Below are 9415 nucleotides of genomic sequence, written 5' to 3'. Positions count from 1 at the left end.
CGAAATACAAATCCAAGCATTTTACTAGATTTATCTACAACACTTATCATATGGTACTTAAACGTGAAATTTGATTTAAATATATATATACATACCAAGATCTTTAATTTGGTAATTGCGTGGTAAAACTACATTACGTTGTAAGGAAATAGAGATGTTTCTTTGGAACGAGTATACGAGATAACGCAGCATTTTGTTATGCCGAAAAGTCATTTGTTAAATACAGACCAATGACATAAATTACTCGAACGATTTTGGAGGCAAGATGAGTTTTCAGCTCTTTTAATAGATTTATATTTCTTGACATTGGATATTTTAGAGAAATATTTCAGTTTGTAAGTGAAAATTCTTGATGGAAGTTCGATGTAATTCATTATATTAATAAAATTAAAGTGATCCTTTAATTCACAAATTTGGAATATCCAGAGACCGGTTTCATCGCTTTCGCGACATCTTCAAGACTGGTATCTTTACTAAGGAGTTCAATATATTTATACAAACAGAAACCCTTTGTTTCTCATAAATCGTAATTGACAAAAATCACACTCAAGAAGGATGGGGCACTAAAAATACAATACTTAAACTCATTAAAATAGCATTATATCAACTAATAAGTAAGTCCCCGAAAAAAAATGATAATGATCCTTAAAATAACAATAACTTTATTTAATTTACTTTCATATAATTTTGAATTATCTATCCTTACCTCTATTCTGTTTAAATGCATTGAACTCTTTAATAAAGATACCAGTCTTGAAAATGTCACAAAAACGATGAAACCAGTCACTGGATATTTTAAATTTGTGGATTAAAGTATCACTCGTCTTTTATTTATTTAATAAATTACAATGAACTTCCATCAAGAATTTTCACTTACAAATGTTTTCCTTATTATAAGTGTTGTACTTGCCTTTTACACTTTATAACAGATTTATTGTTGTATTGATATTACTTTAATATATTTAATAATTCTTTACATAACAAGGAAAAATATTGTTGACATCAAAATCTCACATATTTTCATAAATTATGCCTTCTAAATGCAGTGATATATCCATATGAAGATCGCAAAAAACGCAAGTCTTGTAGACTCGTGTTACATAATAGCCACAGAATGAGGAACTTCAGCCCTACGGGAAATTGGACACAAAAAAATGTTTTCTTTCGCGCGGTAAACAATAGATCATTAAATTGTGCGGTAAACTTTCTTGAAAATGTACGAAAATAAAATAAAATATTTTAATAAAAATGCACAACTTTGAATGACGTCACTGGTTCTTACGAACCGTCCAATGATACGAGAGCTTTGAAAGATATCCGGTTTGGTCTCCGTAAACGACCCAATCGGAAGAACTGTCATAGAACAACCTCTGACATCACACAAGGAGTTATTTGAGAAATACAAAACTTAAAAAAAATCAAAGCGCTGATGATACGAGACATAAAAATAAAAAAAATAAAATTTGGCTTAGTTTAATACTCTATAAACAAAAAAAAAAAAAAAACACACTGAACTTCCTAATTGTTAAATTCAGTCAAAAACAATAACCGCACATGAGTAGAAGAGGCAGCTACTAGTGTAGTTAACTTATCGACGTAAATTTAAGCCGATTATTTAAATCATTTACAAAAAAATGATTTTGTTAAAATGATAAATAAATTAATCAATATATCTCCATGGTTTATGTAAACATATTACAACAGAGATGAAGAACATTTTAGAGAATGTTATATCTAAGTTTAGGCATCTACAGGGCTTATGACCTGTCATGGACTGGTTTAAGTGGCCACTTTACACACTGTGTTACATTCACCATTCTGCCCACATTTGAACATCTATATCCCTTCAATTCTTTCATCTGTTGATGTGTATGAAGTCAAAGAGCTGAAACCTTTATTTATGCGGGTGAGATTCGTGTAATTAAATTATTTAACCTGCGAACTAGGCAACGCCTACAAATTTTATTTTTTCAATTTCCATACTTCTTTATGGACCAGTTTTAGACAAACTCAAAATACATCCACCAATCAAACTTAAACAACAATCAATTACTTTGCGATATATGTAGGCATATTCTCCCTTATTTTAATACACCACATATACCTATATGCAAAAGTTAAAAAAAAAACAAAAAAATATTTATTAGACATATTTCCAGTAATATTGCAACAAAAATGTTAACTTATTTATTGTGTTAGTAGATATTTGGAAGAATTCCATTTTAAAATTTGGTAAGAATTTAATTCTACGTTTATTTTTTAAACATACAAGAGTGTATAATGTGACGCGTTTTGTCTAGTTAAGACATTACCAAACCCTTATAAGACAAATAATGTCCTAACCAAAGCGTCACATTATACACTCATGTATATTTTTAAAATATAAGGAGAATTGAATCCGATAAAAGTATTTTATTTTGGATACTTCACCAAATATTTAAAATGTAAACACTGAGCACCGCCACGTGACCGCCACAGTCCGCTCGGACCCCTTCTGAAAATTAATAAGGCCAAAAATTAACACATGCACCGTGCAAAACGTCACTGACATTTTTATTAAGACGGGCTGACGATAGAACTGGTGTGATGTGTCAGCTGTATATTTTCAAAGGAGAACGGTCCTTAGAAAACAATATTCAAAACGCTCTTCTCCAAATATAGAAGCTTCAAATAATGTATGTAATCAACGAGCTTAATTTAGGAGGAAAAAACACCAACTGAGTTTTTAGACGTTAAAATATAGTATACATTTTGTATGAAGAAATAAACTGAAGTAATCGGCCAATTTCATTCTCCCACTGGGAACGAGCTAGATGCTGAATGCGCTTATAGATGTTTATATATATTTTTTTATGAAGATGTAAATGGTGAGGTTAATTTATAATAAATATAAATTATTGTATTTATATTCCTATAATTATAAGAAAATTATTTTAATTAAAACCACTATAAAACTTTAGTTTCGATAGTCAAATATAGTACGCTGCACATAATCGCTTTTATTGACAACGACAAGCTACAGAGAGTGGCTTGGTGGGAATTCAAGTTTCTTGTAAAAAATAAATTGTAAAAGTATAAAAATGTATATTAATGTTGATAAAAACATTTTTTCACAAAATCTCCTCTGCTACTTAGGCGAAAGCGCTCGTTGGTCAAATTAGATAAAGTTAAACAAAACCAAGACTATTATTGACAGTTTCATTTATAATTTTATCAACTTTGTCAAGAAATATCGACCAAAATTACAAAGAAATTTGCGGCGAAGTCAGTATTATTTCTAAGTTCTTATACCTACAACCTTGTGGATTACCTACAAGTACAGGTAGAAAAACCAATTTAATATTTAATTTAGCGTTCTCGAATCTCCAGTAAAACTTCCTGTTTACTGAAAATAATTTATCACTAAATAATTAAGATGGAAAACTGTCGGAAAATAGGTAGAAAAATGTCTGTTTCCAAACTGTGTCTGTCTGTTTTAAATTGTTTGTTTCTTTCTGTTTCTTAGAATGCTGAATAATATACTGATTCTAATTTTTAGAAGGATTATTCCAACTAAGAAAATATTATTCTGATGTCCTATGTCAAATAATAATAATGTATGGATAATTTATGTAGCGCCATTTTTGTGAAAATCACCTCAAGGGCGCTGTACAATAAATAAATATCCCAACACGTCTTGCAGCTACAGAGCGCATGGATGGTTGGGATTCTAGTTCCTCGTTTCCAATTATGATATATATGAGCTAGATAACAGAACGTTTTGCAGCTACAGAGCGCGTGGACAATAAGAAATCTAGCCCCTAATTACATTTTTTTATTTATTTTTTTATTTGACAATGAAGTTTAGAGTTTAGGTGATATTTTGAAAACGAAATAAAAATCAAATTTATAAAGTTGGAAGTTAGATAACAACAAGTCTTGCAGCTACTGAGCGCATGGACGGTTGAAATTCTATACCCCATTTACTAAAAATGTTGTTGCGTATTAAACTTTTAACTCTTTAATGCCCAATATTTCTAATAGTTATTCAAAAAATATTGCTGTGTATGTTTTTTTATGTATGTAGATATTGGGAAAAATAACAAAAATTAATGAAATATGTTAACGTATGTTAGGCATGTAGACAATATGACATAAAAAAACATTTCGAAACCAAGAAATATCTTTTTACGTATCAATAAAAGTTGCGGTCACAAATTTTTAAAACCACCCTTTATTTAAAAAAAAATACATGTATTCACTATTTTAACATTAGCTGAATTACATTTTTGCAAAAACACGTGCCCACTGACTTTTGTTTCAAATTTTATTAAACAATTGTACCCTGGTGCCGGTTTCTGAAATAAATTATTGAAGTAAGTATGCTAACAATTTAATACTCTGGTCGCCGAATGATCCAAATGTTTTGACGGCAGTAGCGAGTGGTGATATTTTTCATAGGTAATATACAAAAAACCTTAATTAGTTTATAACTACATATAAGTCTACAATATATAATTTATAAAAATATTGTTGTTATAAATGATTATTTTTTCAGTTGTTTTATGAAAATCAACTCAAACAAAAATTATTATTTACTTTCCTGTATGACAACGTAGCCTTATTCTACATTATTTTAATACAAAACTTGTGAAAAAGTTTATTAAAAAATATTACAACCACATTCGGAAAATATTCCCATTATGATTGAAATGTCAACACTGAGCACTGGCCGATACAATTAATTATGAATAATGCGAAAAACGATTACTTCGAAAGCCACAAGTTTTATGTGATATATAATATATTAAAGGTATCATATCAAAGAAAAAATATTTATTTATTTATTAATATACACAGCACGCAGTGCTTTTTACCTTAAAAAGATAAATATTAAAAATAAGATAAACATTTCAATATAATGTGAAACACTTAAAATTAAATACAAAAGTATTATTTTACATAAATACTATATATACGAGCAGCAGCAGTACTCGAATAACACAGCCGTTTTGTATAAAGAACATATTTAGATATTAAAAAAATTAATTAAACAATGTGTGCAGATAAAATTTTAAAGGGAAAAGAATTTATATATATTTTTCTTTTAAAAGTACAAAATATAAGTACATTAAATGCAACAAAATTCTTTTGTCTCAAAAAAAATAATTAAAAAAATAGTAATAATAATAACAATTGAAGTAATTTAAAAAATAATTATACACGTAAATATGGTACACAATAGTACCCATACAAAAGTAAACATAGAAAGCACTATATTTTTAAAAATGTATATTACCGATCATCATCTTTGAAATGATCAAATAGAGTTGATTTATATAATCTTTTGGAAATAATGTTCAAAATACTAGTTTCAAAATCGAGAATCGAAATATAGTGTACATTTTTGTATGAAGGAATCAGTAGAAGTAATCGGTTAGTTTTATTGTTAACTGAGAACGGGCTGGGTGCTGGACAAAGTTTATAGATATTGTTTTTGTAAGGAGATATAAACTCTGGCAGTAATTTATAATATAAAACAAATATTTTATTTATTTTTACATAAACGTAGTAACTATAAAATATTATTTTTGAAAGTCAAATATAATATTGAGCTGTGCATAATCGTTTATTTGGACGATTCGCCCCTGTTAGAGAGTGTAGGATTAAATAAATGTTTCTTTTTTCAAACGTGTTATTTTTCTATCTTTCTTATCCAGGTCTCAAAAAAAACTCTCCTCCAGATTTCCTATTATTTGTGTTCTCATTCAACCACCAACAAGGCTATTCTATTTTTATACGGTTTTGTGTATTTTCTATGGTTTACAAGTGTTGCATGTTTCAAAAATAAAAGGCCCTTAATTACACTTCCCTCATGACCCCGGCAAATAGCTGGTACGAAGGTTGTGTAATTTCCTGCCAAATGGTGTAATACAAAAATGTAACAATATAACGAAAATTAGTCCCCAGAGCTTACAAGCATTCACTTGCAGCACATTAATCAAGCTCCAAAAAAGCTTATTAATTTACTATAATCATTTCATTTAATTTCGGCACCTAATATTAAATAAGGCACTGTATTGGTTCAGCATTACTTATAATGTGTACAAGAAAACATGGTACAAGAAACACTAATAAAATTGTTTCGCTTCAGAGTTTGGAAAGCCAAAATAATTATTGTAGCTAAAGTTGCAATCAGTTCCTTTATAGGTAAATTCCTATTTTAAAGAACTCATGTGTTAAAGAAAAATACCTTTTCGTAAATCATCGAATATATTTTGCAAAAAACTAAACGAAAAAAAAACAAATTTGTTGCAACAGAATGAAAACAGTTTTGAGAAGGTGATATGGAAGTCCAGGCATTGGCTGGTTTAATTGGACACTTTACACACTCTGTAACATTTACCAGTCTGTGTTCAAACATCCACATTTTTTCAACTCTTCCATCTTTCGACTTTCGTGAAGTAAAAGAGCTGAAACCTTTATCATATGGGTGAGATTTATCCGGTTGACCCAATTTACCTACTAGGCAAAACCTGAAAACAATTTTTCATTTTTTTTTTTTTTTTTTTTTTTTTTTTTTTTTTTATTTATTTGGAAGTTCAACAAGAATACATAAAATACATACATTTTTTAAGTGAGCATAACTAACGTTCTTTACATATATTCTCAATTATAGAACTTCAACATCTTTCATAAATTATATAAAATAAGAGTGTAAATTCAATTTAAGTAATGGTAAAGATTAAGTTTAGTGAAAGGTAAAAATAAAGAAAGATTTTTTTTTTTTTTTAAAGAAAAGAAAAGAGAAATTAAAAACATATAAGATATAATAAAATAGACTAAAATTAATTTACATACACAAAATAAGGATTAGGCATTTGATCTAAGATACATAGTAATGTTTTTTTTATAACCATTTGCTCTATCATGATAAATGTCAATGTTAACTTTTTTTTCTATTTTGTTATAGAGTCTTAACATACTTGCAAGAGGGTTAAAATGTGCCATATTGTTTGTAAAAATTGGAAGGTAAAATGTATTAGGTGATCTAAGGCGCCTACGGGGAACGTACAATGACACACTTTGAACACAAAACACTGAATCAACATTATTGTGAATTATATTATACAAGTACATCATATCTATAATTTGTCTCCTAGCTTCTAACTTTTCAATTTTAAAATACTCCAAGCGCTCTTCATAACATTGAAGTATTCTGCCCATGTTACACTTAAACGACAAAGAACGAAGAAATTTTTTCTGTACAGTTTCAATTATATTTTTATAAATCACATAATGAGGTGACCAAACAATACTTCCAAATTCCAACTTGCTACGTACAAGAGAATTATACAAACAAATTATTGATGCTGCATTTCTAAATGGCTTGGATATTCTGTGTATGAAGCCCAGCATTTGTAAAGATTTCTCTTTAACAATATTGAAATGATTGGAAAAAGTTAAACGTGAGTCAAATGTGATTCCAAGATCTCGGATTGTGCTTACTGAGTTAAGGTCAATATTATTAATGCTATAAGTAAAACAGTTTTGAGTTCTTTTTCTTGTAAACGTTATTTGATAGCATTTTTTAACATTAAGGTGCATATCATTCAGTTTACACCATTCACTTAAGGAATCAAGATCTTTTTGAAGCATTGCGTGATCATCTGCTGATTCAATTTTACGAAATATTTTCAAGTCATCAGCATAGAAAAGATAATTACACTCTAACAGGGAGCCAAGATCGTTTATAAAAATTAAAAATAATAATGGTCCAAGATTAGAGCCCTGCGGCACACCAGATGTTACAGTTAAAGGTGATGATTCAAATTTATTTATGCATACAATTTGGGTTCTGTTTTTCAAATAAGATATCATCCAATTTAGAAGATCGCCATGTATACCGATTGCTTCCAACTTTTGTATCAATATATGGTGGTTAACTTTATCAAAAGCCTTCTGGAAATCTGTATACACAGCATCCACCTGACATTTTTTATTAAATGATGAACAAATATAGTCACAATATTCCAGAAGGTTAGAATTGATAGATCTTTTAGGAAGAAAACCGTGTTGCTTGGGACAAATTAATGGCTTAACATATTCCAGAACAACTTTATAGATTAACGATTCAAAAACTTTGGCAAAACATGAAAGAATACAAATAGGTCTGTAATTTATGACAGACGATTTATCCCCAGATTTATGGATGGGGGTCACATTAGCAATCTTCCACAAATCAGGAAAAATACATTCATTAAGAGATTTATTAAATATCATGTACAATGGTTTGCTTAATTCATTGCTGCAGTTTTTTAAAAACATACTTGGTATCTGGTCAGGCCCTGGACCCTTATTGATATCCAAATTTTTTAGAGAAACTTTGATTACATCTTCGTTAATTTTTAAATCAGATAGGTTAAATTGGTGGTATCTATCATTTGATACTTTGGATGTATTTGATACATTCTGAACAATGTTTGATTTACTGAAAACAGAGGCAAAATAATTCGAGAACATTTCAGCTACGGCAATTCCATCACTGGCGCGTTCATTTTCATATATCATAACTTTTGGAATACAGTTAGTAGCACGCTGTGTTTTAGTAAATGACCAGAATACCTTCAAATTGTCTACTAAGCCTTCCTCAACAGATTTAATATAAGTTCTATAGCATTTCTTTTGCAAAGCTTTGGATCTTTTTCTTAGGATGGAGAATGCCTCATAATCCAGTGGATTATTGTATTTTTTCGCCCTCGTCCGCATTTTATGTTTTTCTTTTAAAACCTTAATTAATGGTTTACTAAACCATTGTGGATAGTTACAATTTGATTTACTATTTTTAAATGGGGCATGTCTATCTATTATTTCCCATAAAATGTTGTAGAAAATCAAGACCATATCATTTGTATTATGTTCTCCAAACTTCATCTTCCAGTCTTCAGATGATATGTCTTGACGGCAGAGTTCGTAATTACATTTTTTAAAGTTGTATTTGAGAGTTTCGCAATTTTCATTCAATAATTGAGTATTCTCAATTTCAAATGAAATTTCGATTGCTGGATGATGCTGATCAATTGCTACAAGACCGTCGACTGGAAAAACTTTTAAATTATTTTTATCAGAGAAAACTAGATCCAATATTCGACCATTATGATTGCATTGATAATTAAATTGATAAACGTTACAGATACATGCAAAGTCAACCAAAATTAATGATTTTGGGCTAGTATAATTTGTAGGACAGAGAAAATTATTATTACCTGAAGCATCTGATACCCATTTAATTTCAGGTATGTTAAAATCGCCCAGAATGATGCATTGTGAATTTGATTTACGTTGAAGACATCTGTACTGAAGCTTTTGAAAGCAGCTATTATAGTTAGAGATATTTAAATTTGGAGGAATATATGCTACACAAAGATAAATACTA

This window comes from Micrasema longulum, unplaced genomic scaffold (assembly GCF_059751315.1).
Source record: "Micrasema longulum isolate JH-2025_06_02 unplaced genomic scaffold, ASM5975131v1 h1tg000886l, whole genome shotgun sequence".
Classification (NCBI taxonomy): Eukaryota; Metazoa; Arthropoda; class Insecta; order Trichoptera; family Brachycentridae; genus Micrasema; species Micrasema longulum.
Note: the sequence above shows the minus strand (reverse complement) of the source record.